Below are 22,945 nucleotides of genomic sequence, written 5' to 3' on the forward strand. Positions count from 1 at the left end.
TTAATTGTTTAACACTGAAATAGGTCTAAGCAATGTACAATAGGGAACATACATAAAAAATACAATAAAAGTAACAATAAAAACATATCTACATTAAAATTCAAAAGAAACAAAAATAAATACAAGCTAAATACAATCAGCAATATGAAGACTTGAAAAGAAAAGTTTTAAAAAGCCTCTGAAAGTTTAAGGACTCACACAGTCGCAGCTCTAAGGAAAGAGTTCCAGAGAGTTGGGCCTGCATCTGAAAAAGCGCATTCCCTGGTGATGTGAAGGCATGCAATCTTTGGAGATGGAATATCTAGAAAACCTAGAAGAATGTAAGCTTCTGGATGGCTGATATATTTTCAGTATGGCATTGGACTAAGGACAAGAGTGGACATTAATGAGTTTGAAGATAGTCAGTACTTCATAAGAGCATATCCCAGTTGGCCCACTACCCCAATAATCCTGATTTTACTAGTTTGTTACTTTGTTTTTTTCCCCTTGCTTAAGTTATCCAAGTTTATTTCCTCCTTGTTTCATTGTAAGACAATTATTTGTTACTGTCTATTTTAAGGTTGAAATGTAAACCGTAGTGATAAGTAACTCTGTTATTTGAACTTCAGTATAGAAAAGTTATAAATAAATAAATAAATAAGAGGAGCAGATGGGAGTCCTTTCTCGAAGCTGGGACAGCTGGAAGTAGAGGAGGCTGCTGCTGCCACTAAAGCTGGAAGTGGAAGAGACTGCTGTTGTTGCTAGTTTGGTGGGGAGAGAGAGAGAGTGGGTGAGTGAGCAAGCATATGTGTTTGAGATCGCGCAGGCACGTGTGTGTATGAGAGAGACAGCATGCATGTGAGTGTCTGAGAGCCTGTATTTGTTGTGTGTGATTGAAAACCTGTTTGTATGAGTGTGTGTGTGTGTGATTGAGAGCCTTTGTGGGTGAGAGAGAGAGAATGAATGTAAGTGTATGACTGAGAACCTGTATGTGTAAGGGAGAGAGATCATGTGTATGTATGATTAAGAGCCTGTTTGCATAAGTAAGAGAGAGAGCATGTGTGTCTGTGATTTAGAGCCAGTGTAGATGAGAAAGCATGTGAGTGAGAGCCTGTGTGTGAGAGAAAAAGAGCATGTGTGTAAGTATGTGACTGAAAGCCTGTGTATGTGTGTGTGTGAGAAAAGAGACATCATGTGTGTAAATGTGTGATTAAGAGCCTATATACATCATGAGAGAGAAAAAGCATGTGTCTATGTGCGTGAAAGAGAGAGAGAGAGAAGTTGCATATGTATGTGATTGAGAGCCAGCGTGAAATAGAGCGCTTGTGTGTGACAGAGAGAGGAAAAAGTTGCAAGCAAACTATCCCTCCTGCAAATTCAAAACAATCTCAGGGCACCTGGATATCAAACGTTCCCAGGTATGTAGAGCAAAGCATTTTTTTATCCTTATTTTTCATTATTGGGTCTTTGTGTCTATTTTGAAATATTTTATTGGTATCTAGAAATTTTTGATATGAGTTTTTAATTATTGGATATTCCATTCATCAGCTATTTTGAAATATGTTTTTTGTTAGTATGGTTTTACTTCTATTGATTTTATATTTCTTGATTTGTTTTGAGGACTGATGAAGTTTTCTTTTTCCTTTGTTACACTATATACAGTCTCTCTGGTTATGTTGTGGTTTCCAGTTCAGTTTTTGTCTGCAAGTTTCTAGTTATGCTTTATAGTCTCTTTATTCCTTGTTAGGTGAGGATCTGCACATGTGACTGAGGTGAGGTATTCTGCTGGCGTGTAGTTTATGTATAGGGCTCTAAAGTAGCCTGGCTTGGTTTGTTTTCCTAATTGGTGTATTGGTGTCTTAAGGCCTGGTGTAATATTTTCAGTGCCACCTTTTCTGAGGTAAGGTGGTTACTGTTTGAGTGCTGGAAATTCATGTTTTAGTATGGGATGTTTACTATTTATGCAATTTCGATTCAGAGTACTTATCATTCTCTTGTGACACTTTTAACAATAAAAATAATACTGGACCTTTATTTTCATTTTATTTTTTTTATTTCTGCCATGAATTGTAATGACATGTGAGCATGGTCTGTCAGGTGTATTACAATGGGAAAAACGTTGAGAACTACTGATTTAAATGAATGGTCTTATTGGAGACAGTAGTGTAATGACTATGAATAGTGCAAAATAGTACTACAAAATAGTTTGGTTTAGTAAATAGTGAGGTCAATATTTTTAAAAAAGTAGAATGGATAAGTTATCAGGGATATTCAATGTCCCACTAAATATCCTTGAATAAAGTTATCCAGTTATCCATGGCCAGATGATTTTGAATTCTAACCAGTGATATTCAAACACAGGTGGTTAGATTTCAAAGTTATCCAGGTATGTACCTGGTTAACCTTAGCTTAACCAGGTATATTCCAAGAATATAGCGGGCTAAGTAGCAATCGAAACTTGGGACTGCCACTCCAATACCCCAATCCCTCACCCCAGTGAAACAAATATAGGGCATTATACCCAATCTCCTCATCCCACCAAGCCCCTCAAAATATGCAAAAATTGAAGCAGGCTTTTAAGCCCCCAAATACTCCATCCTCCCCTCCAAAATAGCCAAATAGAACGAATGTTAATATAATCTCCCTCCAGAAGCCCTCTCCCCCTCTCTTACCTGTAAACTCATTCCCAACCCTCCACCACACCTGGAGTTCCCCAAGCCCCTTACCATCACCAGGGGCATGGGACAATCATCAATCTCCCAGCACATCGAGTATTGCTTTGATAGCGACACAGTGAACAGGTACAATGTCCTACATTTGTTTCACTGAGATGGGTGATTGTGCCAGCAGTCCCAATAGGATTTTTTTTTTAAGTTTCAATTGCTACTTAATCCGAATATAGTTATCTGTGAACCCTGCTTTTGGCCACATCTTGAATTAACCAAATAACTTATTCAGCTAATTCTGAATATCAGTTAGTTGGATAAGTCATTTGACCAGCTCAGAATGCCCCTGAAATGCCTCCCACTTATTCAGATAAATTTTATCCAGATAACTTTATCCTGATAAGTTACGACGATATACAAAGTTTGACATTTATCCATATAACTCAGAAGTTATCTGTTTAAATGCCTTTGAATATCGATCTCAGGGTGTTTAATTTCTTCATATTTAATTTTGTTAAAGGCTGTCGCCTATTTATCCAATGGTATCAAGTTGTTGGTGTAAAATGTTTCTTAAAGAAATGTCTGGTTTTGAAATTATAACTGTGGTCGGAAAGGGGAATAGGCATAGGTTGCATGCTCAGTTTGGATGGAGGTACAAAAGATAAGAAGGCCAATTATTTATTTTATTTATTTACAGTACTTATTATCCATCTATAATGAATCATGCTAGGCAGAGTACAATTATAATAAATACAAAAACAATACAATACATTAATTTTATCTTAAAAACTCCACTTAAAATAAAATAAAACAAATTTATGCAATTGTAAATGATTCTTCAAACAGGATTGTTTTCAACTTTTTATGAAAGATCTTGAGATCAGAAATGACTAAGCTTTTCTGGTAAAAGCATTCCATAATTTATGGCCAACCAACAAAATAATTCGATTACAGACTTCATGCAAACCAATTTCATACACATTTGGCACCTCAAGTAAACATTGAGAAAATCATCTTAACTCCCAGTTGGGAATATATTTCCTCATTAACCTTGTTAAATAACTAGGCAAATTTTCACTAACCAATTTTATTTTTAACAAGATTTTAAACGTTACTCTCTGTATTACAGGTAACCAATGCAGCTTCTGTGAGACTGGAGTAACATGCTCATGTTTAGGAACTTTTGCAATTAACCTTGCTGCAAAATTTTGCAAGTATTGTAAAGCACCTAACTGTGCCTTAGGCAAGCCAATATAAAGAGAGTTATAATAATCAGTTGTTGGATTAATACAAATTTGAATGATAGTTTTAAAATCTTCAGGTTCAACAAGTGATTTCACATAATGGAGCTGCCACAAACTAAAATAACTTTTCACCAAAAAAGTTTTCATTTGCGGAATAAATTTAAATTGTGAATCAAATTGTACTACCAAATTTCGCACTTGCTCAGCAAATTTCATCTCAACACCTGATATTGTCATCTTAGATATCTAAACAGGTCTGGATTTTCTTGATATCCATTAATATTTCCGTTTTTCCCAGATTTAACATTAGGGCATTTTCCAACATCTAATTATTAAATCAGAGGGACAACGAGCTATATTGTCTATTGGTGGAGGGGGCAGAGGCAACCCAATTCAGAACTAACTCTTGGTGCATTTGAGGGGGCACTCATCGCATGCTCCCCAATCTATAACTATGTAGTGAATTTTCAAAGAGGTTACATGCATAAATAGTATATATGCACACATGCTATTTTATAAATGACAAGAATATGAGCGTATTTTTGGTTTCAGGCATACAATTTATTAGGGGAAAAAGATGGTCTGGGGTATTCTGGTTGTGGTAAAGTAGTATTTATTTATTTAAACAATTTATATATTTCTGTGTAGGTCTCTGGTGAGACCTCATTTGGAATACTGTGTACAATTCTGGAGACTTCATCTTCAAAAGAATGTAAACTGGTTGCAGTTAGTCCAGAAAGCAACTACAGATATGATTAGTAGTCTTAGTTCTAAAGCATATGAAGAAAGACTTAAAGATCTAAACATGTATACCCTCGAGGAAAGGAGAGATAGGGGGAATATGATAAAGATATTGAAATATTCCAAAGATTTCCATGCTAGCCTCTTTCAATAAAAAGGAGGCTCTAGAAACAAGGGGTCATGGGATGAGGGTGAAAGCAAGTAGACAAGCGTAATCTTAGGAAATATTTCTTTACAGTGAGAGTAATGGATGCATGGAATGGCCTCCTTGTGGAGGTGTGGATACTAAAATTGTATCTGAATTGAAAAAAGCATGAGATAAATACAGGGAATCTCAGAGATTAATGAGAACTGAAAAGGCTCTGCAATCATGTTTCTATAGGTGAAATCAGACTTGTCTGTTATCTGAAATGTTTGATTAGGTAGGTATGGGTAAATTCATGGGGATTCAAGGTGAAGTGCTAGCTGAACTGGAGAAAGACTGGGAGAACTAGTGGCAGAATCAGTGAACTGGTGGTTCGGGCTTTTGAAATTCAGGGCGGGGGGACCCGAATTTCGGATTAGTGCGCATTAACCCGAAAATTAATTTTTCCCAAAGTTTTGGGAAAAATTCATTCGGGATTCATTGTCCCCGAAACAGGATGAATTGAAATTGCCTAGTTCGTCCTGAACGAATGCACATCCCTACCAAATACTCACACATATTTAAAGTATACTAGTTTCTATGCTTAATTCTGGGTATTTATCATACTGTGTCAATTATTTTGCACATTTAAAAGTGAATTTTAAAAGCCTTATGCGCCAAAATCAGGAGATGAACGTACAAGATGGGCTCACGTGCACCCAACCAAATTTTAAAAGCCACCCAGATGCACACGTGTCTCCCACAGCGCACACATCTCACTTTGATTCAAAAAGGGATGTGGAAGGGGCATGGGTGTTTCAGGGTGTGGCCAAGAGCTGTGTACATAAATACTTACGTGCCTGGGTGCACACCCAGATCCACTGCCATGTAACTTTTCTTCTGCTTGGAGGTTGTAACTTAAAAATAAAAAAAGAAGCTAGCCATTTCTGCTGGGTTTAAAGTGTCTGGCAGCTACCAGCACCCGGGTCTAGTGGGGGGCCCGGGTGCTGGTAGCTGCCATTAGTCAAAATGACACTGGCTGCCCTTTGCCCCTATCTTATGATAGGGACTACTAAAAGCCCTGGTGGTGTATCCCTCTCGGGCCGTGGGGCCTGCCAGGAATCAAAATGGCGCCGGTGGCCCTTTGCCCTTACCATGTGACAGGGGTTACTGGTGCCATTGGTCGGCCCCTGTCACATGGAAGGAGCAAAGGGCTACAGGCGCCATTTTGATTCCTGGCAGGCCCCAAGGCCCGAGAGGGAGACATCGCTTGAGGGACCCCACTGGACCACCAGGGCTTTTAGTAAGTCTTGGGGAGGGATCGGGATGGTGGGGGGGTTGTAATAAAGTAAAATTGAAGGGTTGGGGTGGGGTTTTTATTTGTTTTTTTTTTCCAATTCATTTTTCCCGATCCGTTGGCCGAAAAATGACCCACGGGAAAACTAATTTTTTTCACGAAGCGCCTGAACTGAAACCCGACCCAGAAAAACGAAGCTCATCTCTATTGGTGACTGCCATCATTCAAGATGGTGCTGGCTGCCTATTGTACCTATCTTGTGATAGGGGCTGTCCAATTGCACCAGTAGTCCCTATCACAAGATAGGGGCAAAGGGCGGCCAGTGTCATTTTGATTAATGGCAGCTACCAGCACCCGGGCCCCCCACTAGACCATCAGGGAAATTTTGGTGAGTCCTGGGGGGGGTCAGCGGAATACTTTAAAGGAAGTGTAGGGGCAGGTTCAGGTTTTTTTTTTTTTATTATTTTGGTATTCTGCCCCCCCCCCCCCAAAAAAAAAAAGATAGAAAAGAAATACAAAATTTCATGTATTTTTCTACCACTTTTTTTTAGATCCATTAAATGAAACAAAATAGAAAATATCATTGGTATTTCCTATTTTGTTTCTAACGACTGCACACCTTTTTAATCTTAACATGTCCAGTTACACATGCAAATGCTATACTGTGGATAGATCTGAAAGTTAGGCAACTAGGTAGAGGGTTAGGACAAGACATGAATTAGGGAACAAGAGGTTCAGCGTGCTTGTGCTATGAGCAGTTCCTGAAAGATTCAGAAGGAAACTTCCTGCAGATTTCCTTTCAAGCTCATTTCTCCAGAATGCTAATTTCTTGCTGAAGGGAGAATGCACTAGGAATGTGCATTCATTTGAAACAAAAAAAGAAAATGTGACGAATGAGCCTGTTTTCATTTCATATCAAATAAATTAAAATTTGACTCCCCCCAAAAACAACAATTTTAGTTTTTATTCATTTTTAGCAAAGTATTGCAAATAGTGCACGCTATTTGCAATCCTTGCTGAAAATGAATGAAAACAAAAACACAATAAAATAAAAGACCCCAAAACAATATACAACCCACTCCCCTCCAAAAAACCCCCCCCAGAAACTGAACTTTTTTGTCATGCACATCCTTAATATGCACTGCATCCACCTGCTAAGAGTATGAGTGAAAGGAAACACAAGAATGCACTGCATTTCTGTAGTTTCAGTATATACTTAGAAAAGATTTGACATGAATTTCCTTCCTTTATACAACTTCTCCCATAGGCTGCTGTGGAGGGTACTTGCTGGTATTGAGTACCAGCACCTTTTTCTTCCACCTGCTTAATTTGCCCTATAATCCCTCAAAATAAAAACATGCATCCTGCATGTGAGTACTGGCACCTTTTTTTCTAGAAAGAAAGCACTGTAGTAGACTAACATTCTCAGGCAAATTTTAAAAGCCCTACGCATGCCAAACTGGGAGATATGCGAGATTTTTGGGGTATTGTGTGCCACGTGGATTTTAAGAGGTGTCAGATATGTGCATAAATCGGGAGGTTAAAAAAGGGGCAGGGCGAAGGCAGAGTATGGGCGGGGCATAGACAGTACATGGGCATTCCAGGTCTGTAACCTGAAATATGCACGCAAGTATTTACATGCACAAGCGCGTGCCGAGGTCCCCCACCGCGTATCTTTACTTCTGCTATGGATGGCGTGTAAGTTTAAAAATAAAAGAAATCTGGGCTAGTCAGTGGGGTTTGAAGGGTCGGAGCTACTATCGAAAAAGGGTGGCTTTCTAGCTAGGGGTGCTAGGAAGTCCTATCCTTTACTAGAGTGAAGTGGGAACAAAGTGGGAAATGGGAATTTGCGTCGATGTGCATGCCTAGCAAAATCCCCCCCACTTACGTGGTAGAGGTGGCATTTGCGTGCATGTGACCATATAAAATTGTGTGCACATATATGCATGTACAGCCAATTTTATAACATGCACGTATGTTATAAAATGGCCACGTCCATTCTCGCGAGCCAGAATACACAAGTACACGTACACCCGTGCAGCTATTTAAAAGTTACAGTCATTGTTAATATGGTACAGAACTGAACAGAGATCATTGTGCTTCAAATAGGTACCTTAATGTTCCTGATTCTATTACTTTCATTATTTTATAGTTTCTCTGTATTTGCAATTTTGTTTAATTTGAACATTTTTTCTCACTTTCATTTCATCATTTCCTCTCGTCTCAACCTCTCGTATATTTCCTGTTGTATTATAGTATTCAATTTAAAATAAAAATATCTAAGTTTTGTTTTAATTTTTTTTTTTTTAGCAAAAGCTGAGCCATTTTCCTACCACATTTTCCAAGCTCTTTGCATCTGGGTTCAAGCACTGTGCGTGGAGCACAGAGTAATCAGCCATAATAAGTATGATCATGAAAATCAACGTACGTTTGCAGCCCAAATTACAGAGCCCTAAGCACATACATACAATGCCTGTTTATCCAAACGAGTAGAAGGGAAGGCACATTAAGAAGAAGAATATATAAGATTACAAATCCATTTCCTATCTCTTGACTATGCTTGAATTTTCATATTTATATAAATTAAATTTTGCAGACATATATAGTAATGATTTATGACAGAATGCATGAGCTTCTAAATTAAATTCTTATTAAAATCCTTTTCTCGTTATATGGGTTGATGGATAAGAAGGGTATGATAGCTTGAATTTGTTTTTTTTTAATTGTTTCCCTGTAACCTTTTTTGATTGGACTTGGTATATGCTGATCCCTGAGCTGTGACTGGATGAAAATATTCTTTCAGGTATACAGAGGATTCCCTGTAAAAGGGACATACTATTAACAGTCTGACCAGGTTATGCTATGCCCTACAATGGAGACAAGACCAGGCAGCCAGTACTTTGTCTAGCTGAGTGCGAATAAAGTGAACACATTACGTGCATCAGAACTGCCAGTATGGAGAACTAATTTAAGAAAGCTCCAGTTCACAAGATAAACAGGGACAACTCCTACATGAGTAATTTCGATTTTCTTTCCTTTCTTTCCAGTTTCTATTCTGGATGGGTTGGTGTAACAAGAAATACAAGCAACTGGAAACATGTCAGTGTAATGAAATACAGAGGAGGATAGAGAGAGAGAGAGCAGGGTGAGGGAACTACTATCTGAATTATCTCTTACCTTAGGCACTCAAGCTGATAAATCTTTTATAGCACTGCACAAATGTGCAAGATTCAGGAAAAGCACTATAAATTCCCCAAATAGCCATCCCAACATACACACTATATAGTACACCGAACTAATAAAATGACAATGTACTGTCAATGGAAATACAAAAAAAAAAACCCCTAAGCTTGCTGACAGGAAGATCTTTTTCTATAAAAGACATCCCATGTGGATAATGATATGTTTAAAGATGGATAGCAGTAGAAAGAAATAAACAGTTTGTTCATTTTCTTGGGCCAAAATCAATGCAAGTCTTTAGCATCTTCTGTTGGTCTCTTTTCTATGCTGGACTTGGTTTAGGATAGATATATGGCACATACAAATATAACAGCATGACGCTACCGTACCTGAAAGTATGGCTGATCTCCACTTGGTACAACTATGCATTAATTAAAAAAAATAAATAAATAAAAATAACGTCTGGGTTACATCTTTTTGATATTCTAAATTAATAGTTTAATCTGAAAGCACTCAGTAAAGCAAAGTTGCTACTTGTAATAGGTGTTCTTCATAGACAGCAGAGCAAATCATCCACATAGCACCAAGATGGAAAAGCTCTCTCTGAGCTCAGAAAAACAGAAGGATTTTCTGAACATGCACAGGTGTTCCCATGCAGCCGCTGCATGAGTCTACTGCATGCTAACCTTTCCCTCCTCCCCTGTAGAGTGGGTGATTTTGTCCTGCAACTTTGCTTACGCCCAAGCTGAGGGTTTCATGTATTTTATGTTTTTAAACCAGCAGTGGATCATCTAATCCACACTTCGATAGCAGCTGGAAGGGGAATTTAAGGAATCTGTTAAATAAACTTTTGAGAACTTCTTGCCAAAACTTATCTTGGCGTGGAGCATTTTCTAGGCAGTAATGAGTTGTGAAGGTATGTTTAAGGCTAGGGGGGCAAAGTCTCACCCTACCACCATTACATGGTGGTGGGATGGAGCGTTCCCTCCCAGTCTGTGCATGGGGTTCGCAGGTGCCTGGGGATGCTTCCTGCCTCTCAGCTGCGTTGATTTTTGAATGTGGAGCCCTAGGCACCTGATTGGTTAGGCACAGGGAGCACAGTTCGGGTTGAAGGGAGCCGTTACCCACATATTCCCTTTCTGTGGGTGGCTTGCAGCAGTTTCCTTTCTTCTCCTCGGGGCATGCTGCATTGTTATGGTTGCTTTTCCTTTAAAAAAAACAAACAAACAAACTGCAATCCTGTTAGCGACTGGTCGAAGTAGCTAAGTGTAAGAAGTTTCAGAGGCGTAGGTCTTCATCATCAAGTTCCTCTTCGTCAGAGTCCTCATCCAGATTTTCTGAATCGCATCCTAAGGCAGGGCCAGGTGAGCAGGGGGTGATCTAATGCAAGACATGGGACATCTGGCTCTGGTGGCCTTGATGGAACTCTGGGAGATTAACCCCAGGGGGTTGCAAAGTCAGATTAAGAAGGTGGCATACATTAATATATTCAGAGTGTTAGAAGAAGGGAGGCAGGGCAATAAGCAGGCTAGGATGAAGGGCAAGGAAAAGGATAAGGATGGTAGTAAGGGCAAAAAGGTCCCGTATAATATATTAAATTGGGGTTATGTGTTTTTTGTGTTTGGCCAGTGTTGTGGGTCATTATGACCATTCACAATATGAAGCCCTGTTAGTATACGTGGACAGCATTTTAGAGGCTTACAGAGATTACAAAGGTTGGGCTTGGCTCAACTACAATGAGAGGCTTATGGATAAAATTGGAGAGTAATCTATTTATGTCTTGGGGTAATCAGGACATTAACTTATGGTTGATGCAGATGACGTCAAAGAGTCATGCTGGGGGGGTGGGGTTCGGTCTGTGGATTAGGGCATCAGGGTGGATCTTTTCATTTGTCCCAGGATATTGGGGTTCCAGAAAGAGTGCCAGTCAGTCTAAGGTACAGGGTAGTGGGCAGGATGTATGCTGGCAATTCAATAAAGCACTTGCTTGTTTCCCAATTGCAAGTTATGACATGCCTATTCCATTTGCGGAGAGGGCCATGCTACAGCTAAGTGAGAGAAGTAACTGGGCAGTGTGCTCGGTCGAGGAACCAAGTCTGGATGTATTAGAGGATAGTGCTCAGACACCCATTAATTTAGTGGCCCTGAGGAGTTGGATGGAGGTGTAACCAAATAAAGGGGACTCAGGTCTATTGTGGGAGGGGTTCGAGATGGGATTTCCCATTCCTTATACTGGTCCAGGAGGGGATGGTTTTTTAGGAATTCAAGATCCATGAGCCGGGAATTCAAGATCCCATGATAATGCGGGAGAAGTTAGAAGCAGAGAAGCTGTTGGGACATATAGCAGGTCTTTTTTGTCATCCTCCTTTTCGGGTGATGCATTTGTCTCCTCTTATAGTGGGTGCAAAGGACGAGGATGGCAAGGTCAGATACATTTTGAATTTATCATTTCCTCTAGGGGCCTTAGTGAATGACCCACGAATTCAACTAATAGGGACCTATTCGTTGCGGATTGCGCATTTGTCCACAATGAATGCACATCCCTACTGTAAGTGTCCTGTAGCAGGCAGGTCCCTGCACCCCTAAACTTACTTACATAATAGCCTTACTCATTTTCATAAATAATTGCTTAGATGAGACTAGCTGATTTTCAACATCCAGGCAGACAGAGCCAAAAACTGAAGGTTCGGATGGAAAAGATCCCCATTGTACTGAATAATGAGGAAAGGGAATATTTTCAATTTTGTTGAACAGCTAAACATTGAAGCCATAAAAAACAAATTTGACATGGCCAAAAGAGGCTATCAAAATCATTAAGCCCTTTTCTCATCTTAAATATTTAAATAGTCATGGCTATGAGAGGAATCAGAGGAAATGCATAAAGTCGTCCTTGATTCTATGGGATTGAAAAAGCACCTATCACTAGAGGGTTGCTGGCTGTTCTTTTCGAACAGTATGTGAAAACGTTGTGGAATGGAGCTGAAAAAAGAACTTATCTGTAGAGTTCCCCCAAAGCTGAAACAGTTCTTAGGCTATACATTAGTTCATGAGAAAATAAGTGTGAAAGCTTGCTGGGCATACTGGATGGGCCTATTGGTCATCTTCTGCTGTCATTTCTATGTTTCTATATTCATGTGATTGTAGTTAATTTAACATGGTGATAAACTGGTTTTGGTTTCCAAGTCAGACAGCTATCAAATACATCTTTTGTGAAATTTCCCATTTCCATATCTTGCAGGTTTCATAGTCTTAAAGAACTTATTCTTCTTTGTTGATGAAGTACATTACTACTTGATTGGTCTGAATTAACCCTACTTTCCCTTTTAACCAGGGATTGAATACCTTTAAAGCACTGAAGATTTCTCTCAATTCTAATTGGTTTATGGGAGCAATCCTTCCTGTGGAGATCAAATCCTCTGAGAGCGAAGGTTGTTCAGATGTGCTCCCCATCTTTGGAGGCATCTGTACCTATAAGGCAAAATTTGATTGATGAAAGAAATAATCCTTCACCAGATTTGAGGGATTCATCCACCAAATTATAGATTGGATGAGGTTTATAGATGCTGGTTCCACTGAACTGTCATTGAACATTTCTTATGTGGAGTCAAGCAAATGGTATAATATAAATTGCTCCTACCCAACTGTCTAGCATTTTCATGAAGAATCAGGCCAAAACTTTCCTTTGGAAAGAGTTAGGATTATTTTAAGTAGATCTATACTCGGAGGAAGAAATGGATTTCCCTGTGAAGTCTATTATGTGTATGGGTTGCATATTGGATTTTATGAAACTGATAATGAATGCCATGGACTGAAGGATGCTCATTGTACAGAGAGAAAAGGCATGTGCTTCTGGGTATAAGCCAATCTTCAAAGTAGGAAAAACAGACAGTTTTCTTCCGTGACCATAGCAAGGCATTTTGCGAACATCCTAGGTGTTGCCAAAAGGCCAAACACAATACTGGTAATGCTAATTGGCTATGATGAAATGAAGAAATTTCCTGTGAGCCTTGTTGACTGAGATATGTGCATGTATCTTTGAGGTCCAACATAGTCAGTCAGTCATTGATTTCTAAGTGAAGTAGGATAATTCCTAGAGAGTTCATCCTGAACATTTTTTTCCTTTAGGTGTTTGTTGAGATCCCTGAGATCCAAGATGGGAAGGAGGCCATCAGTTTTCTTTGGAATGAGGACATACTTGGAGTACAAACCTGCATTTGTGTGCAGTACTGGGATTCCACTGCATTTGCTCCAAGGAGGGCTCTTTTTGAAAGAGTGAAGGATTAGCCTAGCAGGCTGCAAACCAGTGAAGTCAAAGTTCAAATCCCAGTGCTGCTCCTTGTGACCATGGGCAAGTCATTTCACCCTCCACTGCCTCAGATAAAAACATTGCAAACCCTCTAGGGATAAGGAAATACCTAAAGTACCTGAATATAATCCTCTTTGAAGTGCTTGATAAGCAGAATATTAATAAAATTAAAGTTGGGGCTGTTTGCATTCATGTGGGGATTGTTTGGAGACAAGGTTTTGAAATTTAAACAAAATCCTTGCCGTATGATCCTTAATAGATAATGGTTTGGTGTTATCAAAGACCATAATGGGCTGAAATATTAAAGCCTTCCCACCTCCAAGAAGACTGTTCATATCTAACCTAAGAGCTCTGCTGACACTGTAGTCAAAAGCTGGGATTAGATTTTGGTTGTGTTTGCTGGAGAGGCTTGAGTTATGCCCTCTCCCCAGCTAGAGGCCTGTTTTGCTGTTGCTGCTGCTGCTTGCAGGTGAGATCACTGAAAGTGTAGGCTTGGTATCTTTTTAGCAAATATAAGTACTATCCTTTGAAATGATAAGGCTGACCTTTTCTACTTGTAGATGGTTTTCTGTTGTAGCTACTGTCAGAGTAAGGACTGTGGCATGTGGTAAGATCTACTGTTTCTTTTACTTTGTCTCCAAAGAGATTCTCTCTCCTATGCATGGAGCATCAGCCATTTTTTCGTGAATATCCACATGAAGACCTGACACTCACAGCCATGCTAGCCTTTTGGCTTCAATGGCTACTGCAGAAGTTCTGAGGAAGTATCATAAACTGATTGAATGAGATGTTTTCCACATTCCTCTGCCTCTTATAATACTGGAGTAAAACAATCCATGGTCTCTGTACATAGTTTCTGTGTCATGTTTTGCAGCTTCTGTAAAGAATTATACACATATTGTACCATATATAGCTGATGGGAAGCTCTATAGATGTTATCATAGCTTACAAAACATATTTTTAACAATATTGGCCAGTAATTTAGAATCCTTACCAAGAGGAGAACTGTAATGAGTTTTAGAACACATGTCTTTCTTCAAAACAGATTCCACCACCACTGATTCATGTGGGAGTTGTATTTTTTGATGACTAGCACAAGGATGCACCTTATATTTAAGATCTGACTTCCTTTCTACAGATAGGGTACATAAAGGCATTTGCCACATTCTGTTTTGTGGCTCTTATAGAATACTCTGTATTGGGACTGCCACTACTTTCCTGGAGCTTGGATATATTTTAAGATACCAAATATATTTTCCATATGAAACTCCCATTCCATTTGAGGTCACCTTCCCAGCCTTGGGGAGCAATGGGGTCACTCTCCTGAGGTAGGGGGATCAAGTATCTGGGGCCATGAATTGGAGGCAGGATAACCTGCAGTGCCAGTACCGGGCCAAGGACACTCCACACACACAAAAATCTAGCCAAAAGTTGTGCTCCAAAATAAAAATAGTTTACTGCAGAATCTTCAGAATAAAACATGTTGACAAACACCAAAGGGAAAAGGTAATCAACCAGAAAGGTCAGTTCTTAATCAGCTTTTCATGCCTTAAACACAAATTTCCTCTTACTTCTTACTCTACACTTTTCTTCCTTCAGTACCAGCTACTTCATGTGTTGCTACAATATATCCTCTTAATGAAGCCTCTTTTATTTACTCAGTCTCTACCCATGCCTATCCTGGCCCTCTTTCCTTTCCATTATTATAATTGACACTCACACAGTTCTAATCATCTTAAGGAAGATATCCCTCTGGTGCATCAGATTCCTCTGAGCCCCAAAGCAAGTTCCTTTTGACACAGTTTGTCTTCCTGGTCCAGGTAAGTCCTCATCCCCATTAAGCACAGGCTTCTTCAGCTTTTCAAACCAGTCTTTACAACACTTTAGCTCTTTCCTTCAGGCATCATGAGATTTTGGAAGAAAATTTCTGCCCTACTCCAGCTACTCCGTTCTATAACCCTGGAAGAGGATCACAGTTCCAACCTGTCTCTGTTCTTCCAGTCTGGAGCAGCTCCAGGCTCCGTAAAATTAGAACTTATAACACTTACAACATATTGAGTAAATCCGTAGGGGCTGAATCCTACTATTAGTCAAGAAGGCATGTAACATCCTCTGACCAAGAGATGACCTGCAAGCACTGAAAAATTCCAAGGCAAACGTTTGTCCTTTGAAATTCCTGTGCACCTTTTACAGCTTTTTTTCAGACCTTTCAGATTTCTCATAAGGGGAAAATCTCCACTTTACCATAAACCCATTTGGTAGTATAAAATCCTATACACTTTGTGGCATGGGGCCAAAATTATAGATGAATTTTAAAAGCCCAGCATGCACCAAAGCCAGGAGATACGTGATTATGCCCAACCGATGTGGCTTTTAAAAGGTGTCCATGTATGCGCACTGTTGCGCGGGCCGGCTGCATGGAGACGCAGCCGACTCCACTTACCGGCACAGCCGTCCCCTCGGCAGCGATTTCCCGGTGTCGCTCCCAGTGTGCCTCTCCCGCTTGGGGCTCTGATGCATCAGACCCGTGCATGGGCAGGCCTCAAGGAGCTCGCCCTGCCTCTTAAAGGGATCTGTGACCAGGAAGTGCCCCAGCCCCGGGAAGTGCCGTCAGGATCGGCGTCCTATTTAGGTTTGGACCCCGGCTTTGCCTTGCAACAGGTTTCCTCCTAGTGAGCTGCTGCCTGCTGAGCATATGCCTGAGTTCCTGCCTTGTGCCCCTGCCTTGCTTCTTGCCTCCGTGTTCCTGTACCAGCCCGTCTGCCTCCGTGTTTCTGCCCTGCTACCCGTGACCAGCTTGACTTGGTTCTGACCTCAAAATGCCCCTGGATTCTGCATGCCTGCCGCTGACCTCGGAATGACCCTGTATTCTGCCTGCCTCTGACCCCGGTACAATACTAGACTCTACCTGCTTAGTACCTGGCCAACCTCTTCTTCATCTAATGTCATGGGATCTTCTTCTTCATCAGGAACCCTCCTAAGTCCTGCCTGCCCTGGCACCCAAGGGCACAACCTGCAGGGAATGAGGGTGGGTACAGGTGAAGGTCCAGCTCAGGTTCCTGCTCCACCAGTTCCACCTACTGACGGTGGGGACCTGTGGGAAGTCCCGGCAGGTAGTTCTAACCTCGCCTCGGCTAAGGGTCCATACCTCGGCTGGCAAGTGAGAAAGCGCAAAAAAGTGGCAGGGAATGGATTTGGTCTGAGTGGGGCAATGGCGGACTTGCTGGGACTTTAACATGAAATGTATGCGGAAGTATTTACACGCCCAAACCCACCGAGGTCCCCTGCCACGTAACTTTATTACTGCTATGGATGACGTGCAAATAGTAAAATGAAAAAAACTATGCTAGTCATCAGCGTTGTAATGGTTGGGGCTAACAGGGGGAAAGGAAGGATAATAACCCAGTGGGTTTAGAAGTCCTATCTCTTGCCTGGGCGAACTGGGAATGAACTGAGAAAACTAGTAATGGCGTTGGCACGCATCCCTTATAAAATTTCCTCACTTATGCAGTAGAGGCAGCATTTGCACGCAAATTGCATGTCCATATAAAATTGTGTACAAGTGTATGAGCATTCACCTTATTTTATGCCATGCACACATATATATGTGCCAGCATATTATAAAATGGCCACAGCCTTTGGCGTGAACCGGCATACATGTGCGCACGCATAGCTGTTTAAAAGTTACCGTCCCTGATTGTCTCTCTTTATTAGGAAAACAATTGCCTTGGCTATGTTTTGAAGAAAAGCTAGACACGACATGTCTGGCTGAGATGGACTTTTGAGAAGTTGGATATGATGGAAGGCCTGTAGATTCTTCATCATCAGAATGGTATGAGAGACAATCAAGATGATTATGATCCCTCTAGAATGTCTGAAAATCCTGGAGAAGCAAGACTGCAATATTGGCTTTGGCAGGTACATTTTATGAGTCATTTATCTGCCATATGTAATGATTCAGTCTCAAAATTTACTGAAATCTGGAAACCATTTGAACAATGGTGTGTTGGGATCCTAGGCATTATACTAGAGTAAGGGTCCTATGTAATGTTGTGTTAGAGAGGGGAGGGATGGAGCAGAGGGGGCATAAACATAAAATAGTTCTTCTGGGTTTTTTATGCTGTTTATGTTTAATGTTTGAATAAATATTTTAATTAAAAAAAACCCTCTGAAAATAATATAGGAAGTTCTTCAGATATTTTCCTATCCTTGGACAAAGATGAACCTTTAGACTTAGATTACAGATCAAGCTGCATGATATCTAGTCTAGCTTGACATAGAGGAATAGTAGATTGAATTTCAGATTTCAGGGACATCAATTCCAAAATAGGTGATTAACTGGGATGAAGATGGTGAAGAACCAGGAATGTTAGTAAAGTAATAGTTGACAAAGTCAAGCCAAATTTTTCTCACAAAGATGTGGCACTTTGTATTAGGGAGAGGAATCCCCGGAGAAGAGCTATCTGATTCTGAAACTAAAATTTGCCTAGTTTTAGATTTCAAATGAATTATTTAACTGGTCATTGCCAATATCTGTCTTGGTGCAAAGAAGTTGATGGCACCATTAAGAATATGTTTCATTTATCAATGGAGCTGGCCAGATTTCTGCACTGTAGCACCTTAATTCTGTGCGCTAAAAAGTCATTAGCATGGATAGGGCCAATCTTGGCACCAAAGAGTACAGTTTCTCTTTCTCTCTACTAGAGGGATAATGATGTCTGTGTTAAAGATGGCAGAGAGTACTACAAGATAAAGATCCTGCACGAGAATGCAAGGCCAATATTCAGCCACTGAATGGCTTGGTTAGTTAGCTAGATAAACATTTTTGGCTAACTAGTAGGGTATATTCATTCAGCAGTGCAACTGACCTCTAGATGAAATTGTGGAATCTTTATGAATTGAAATTATATGTGTAATGGGGAAAAAGTATAGTGCTGGGAATATACTACCATATACTGATATAATGATTCAGAACTTTGGCTCAGTTAGCCAGTCCCAGAATCCTCAGCGGGCTGCTTCAGACTGAAACTGCTGAGATACAGTGAACTTCTGACCACCTCAGACTCAAGAATGTGGAAGATCTGGGAAACCTGTAGGCTCTGCAAAGCCTATAATTAAAGGCCAGGAGGGCATCAATGGCAATATCTAAACCATAATACAAGGACCATAATACAAGCTTGGATCTCACAGAAACCATAATACAAGCTTGGTTCTCACAGATTCCTATCTCGACTGACAGAAGCCAGGTGAACTGAAGATTCCCGGAGGTCACAGCTTTAATTAGAAGCCTGGCACCAGCAACAGAATTCAGGCCTACTATCTATTCAGAACTCAGGTCTACTATCTATTTACAAAACACAGAAAAACAGAAGATCACAAGAAAACAGAATACTTCAAAGTAATGCTAAGACAAAGGAACTTTTAGGGGAGGAATAATCTCAGTGTATAGAAAAGTTTAGTTTATGACACTGTCAAATTGGTGAATGATCCTCTTACAAGCATTTTCTATGTATAGTTGAAAGTATAAAATAACAGCGTGTACTAGAGATTACAAGACACAATGATGCTCTACCTGGCTTGCAAGGTTGGCATATGTGCTTCCAAAGATATGAAATATTAAATTTATACTTGTTCTAACCGAAATTCTGATTCATATCTTTGTTTAAAAAAGTGCAGACAAGCGTCTTATGAAAGTCTAATATTCAGACAATACCTGACCAGAATTAACAATGAAATGCTAACAGAAATTAGGGAAGCTAACAAATTTGGCAACACAATAATAGGAGATTTCAATTACCCAATATTGGCAGGGCAAATGTCAGATCAGGACATACTAGGGAGATGAAGTTTCAAGATGAAATAAATGACTTTGTCAAGGGGGACGGTGAACCTAGAAGATGTGGTAGGCCTGATTGACAAACTGAAGAGTAGTAAATCACCTGGACCAGATAGTATACACCCCAGAGTTCTGAAGGAACTAAAAAATGAAATTTCAGACCTACTAGTAAAACTTTGTAACCTATCATTAAAATCATCCATTATACCTGAAGACTGGAGGATAGCAAATGTAACCCCAATATTTAAAAAGGGCTCCAAGGGCGATCCGGGAAACTACAGACCGGTTAGCCTGACTTCAGTGCCAGGAAAAATAGTGGAAAGTGTTCTAAACATCAAAATCACAGAACATATAGAAAGACATGGTTTAATGGAACAAAGTCAGCATGGCTTTACCCAGGGCAAGTCTTGCCTCACAAATCTGCTTCACTTTTTAGAAGGAGTTAATAAACATGTGGATAAAGGTGAACTGGTAGATGTAGTATACTTGGATTTCAGAAGGCGTTTGACAAAGTTCCTCATGAGAGGCTTCTAGGAAAAGTAAAAAGTCATGGGATAGGTGGCGATGTCCTTTCGTGGATTGCAAACTGGCTAAAAGACAGGAAACAGAGAGTAGGATTAAATGGACAATTTTCTCAGTTGAAGGGAGTGGACAGTGGAGTGCCTCAGGGATCTGTATTGGGACCCTTACTTTTCAATATATTTATAAATGATCTGGAAAGAAATACGATGAGTGAGATAATCAAATTTGCAGATGACACAAAATTGTTCAGAGTAGTTAAATCACAAGCAGATTGTGATAAATTGCAGGAAGTCCTTGTGAGACTGGAAAATTGGGCATCCAAATGGCAGATGAAATTTAATGTGGATAAGTGCAAGGTGATGCATATAGGGAAAAATAACCCATGCTATAATTACACAATGCTGGGTTCCATATTAGGTGCTACAACCCAAGAAAGAGATCTAGGTGTCATAGTGGATAACACATTGAAATCGTCGGTACAGTGTGCTGCGGCAGTCAAAAAAGCAAACAGAATGTTGGGAATTATTAGAAACAGAATGGTGAATAAAACGGAAAATGTCATAATGCCTCTGTATCGCTCCATGGTGAGACCGCACCTTGAATACTGTGTACAATTCTGGTCGCCACATCTCAAAAAAGATATAAATGCGATGGAGAAGGTACAGAGAAGGGCTACCAAAATGATAAGGGGAATGGAAAAACTCCCCTATGAGGAAAGACTAAAGAGGTTAGGACTTTTCAGCTTGGAGAAGAGACGACTGAGGGGGGATATGATAGAGGTGTTTAAAATCATGAGAGGTCTAGAACGGGTAGATGTGAATCGGTTATTTACTCTTTCGGATAGTAGAAAGACTAGGGGGCACTCCATGAAGTTAGCATGGGGCACATTTACAACTAATTGGAGAAAGTTCTTTTTTACTCAATGCACAATTAAACTCTGGAATTTGTTGCCAGAGGATGTTGTTAGTTCAGTTAGTATAGCTGTGTTTAAAAAAGGATTGGATAAGTTCTTGGAGGAGAAGTCCATTACCTGCTATTAAGTTCACTTAGAGAATAGCCACTGCCATTAGCAATGGTAAAATGGAATAGACTTAGTTTTTGGGTACTTGCCAGGTTCTTATGGCCTGGATTGGCCACTATTGGAAACAGGATGCTGGGCTTGATGGACACTTGGTCTGACCCAGTATGGCATTTTCTTATGTTCTTATGTTCTTAAATGGTCAGGTCTCTCAATGAAGGAAGGTAAATAGTGGAGTGCCCTAAGGATCTGTACTGGGATTGGTGCTTTTTACTATATTTATAAATGATCTGAAAAAGGGATCGAGTAAGGTGATCACATTTGCAAATATAAAATTATTCTGAATTATTAAATCACAAGCAGACTGTGAAAAACTGAAGGAGAACATCGTGAGACTGGGAAATTGTGCATTGAAATATCAGATGAAATGTAATGTGTATAATTGCAGAGTGATGTACATAGGGAAAAATAATGCAAACTAATTGTACAATGTTAGGTTCCATATTAGGAGTCATCACCCAGGAAAAGGATCTAGGCATCATCATAGAAAATACATTGAAAGTGTATGGTCAAAAAAGCTAACGAATGTTAGGAATTAGGAAAGTAACTGAGAATAAAAGAGAATATCATAATACTTCTGTATCACTCCATGGTGCGACTGCAATTCTGGCCACTGCATCTCAAAAAACGATATAGTAGAACTAGAAAAGGTACTAAGAAGGGCGATCAAAATGATAAAGGGGATGGAAAGGCACCCGTGTAAAGAAACCCTGAAGTCTGAGCTCTTCAGCTTGGAAAAGAGAAGGCTGAAAGGAGATATGAGAAAAGTCTATAAAATTTTGAGTGGAGTGGAATGGATAAATGCAAATTGATGGTTTACTCTTCCAAAAAATAAAAAGACTAGGGGACACTCCATGAAGTTATTAAGCAGCACATTTAAAACAAATCAGAGAAAATATATTTTTTCACTTAACATATAATTGCCAGAGGACATTGTAAAGGTAGTTAACTTAGTTGGGTTTAAAAAGGGTTTGAACAAGTTCCTGGAGAAAAAGTCCATAAACTACTAGCCAGGCTGACATGGGGAAAGCCACTGCTTATTCCTAGGCTTATTCCTTGGTTAAGACAAAACTGTTTCTCTGATATTTTCTTGAAAAGCTGGTAAGGGGTTACCAAGGGGAGAAATGAAAATAATCCAGACACTGGATTGCATGAGCACCAAAGATGGCTTATATAACTGTAGCATGGAAAACTATTTAGGATCCTGCCAGGTACTTGTGATTTGGGTTGGCTACTGTTGGAAACAGAATACTGGACTTATGAACCCTTAGTCTGACTCAGTATGGCAATTATGTTCTTATGATTTCAGAGTCATGGCGCTTCCCGTGACAGGACTCTGGCCTTTTCGCTTTAATCACTGGTCTCTCAAAGTGTTTTCTTTTCGCTGTCCAGAAGGTTGAGGAGAACTCAGAAATTCTTTGAGTGTGAGATTCCTGCATTTTATGGCCCTGGGAGACATTTGAGCACAGGCAGATCACTTAGGAACATGGAACAATGGAAACAGAAATCATGGAGATCGACTAAAGAGAACTTTTAGGAAACATCTGGATCATCTTTTTAAGCCTGGTTTCTTGTTACCATTCAAAACAGAGTTAAATCTAAATCAAACTCAGTATTTAGAACATTGATAAAAAAAAAGTTCTCTTGCAAAAAAAGGAAAAATTAAAACGTTAAAGAAATTAAAACAAATTAATTAGAAAAAACTGCAAATATTTTTGAGTGGCTGAAGAAAGAGCAAAAATGTGTTTTCAAATGAGCAGAGAAAAAAAAACCCAACAGAGTGAGGAGAATCTGGTGGCAGTGACTGCACAGAACACCCCCATGCATTCGCAGACAAATGTTTTTGGGTTTTCTGAGCTCTGATAAGCTTTTCCATCTTGGTGCCATAAGATGATGTCACCCCCTTGTGTGGCTGACCACGGACCTGCTTCTTCACAAAGAAATAATTCATTTTCAGAGCCATATAGGTAAG

General features: G+C 39.9%; 1 protein-coding gene across 17 annotated transcripts in view; it reads right to left on the reverse strand.

The window, feature by feature from the left end:
• Positions 1 to 22,945, reverse strand: part of JAKMIP1 (janus kinase and microtubule interacting protein 1) — a 558,919-nt gene that overhangs the window by 135,603 nt on the left and 400,371 nt on the right. The window lies entirely within an intron of this gene.

The sequence above is a fragment of the Rhinatrema bivittatum genome, chromosome 1 (genome assembly GCF_901001135.1).
Source record: "Rhinatrema bivittatum chromosome 1, aRhiBiv1.1, whole genome shotgun sequence".
In the NCBI taxonomy this organism is placed as follows: domain Eukaryota; kingdom Metazoa; phylum Chordata; class Amphibia; order Gymnophiona; family Rhinatrematidae; genus Rhinatrema; species Rhinatrema bivittatum.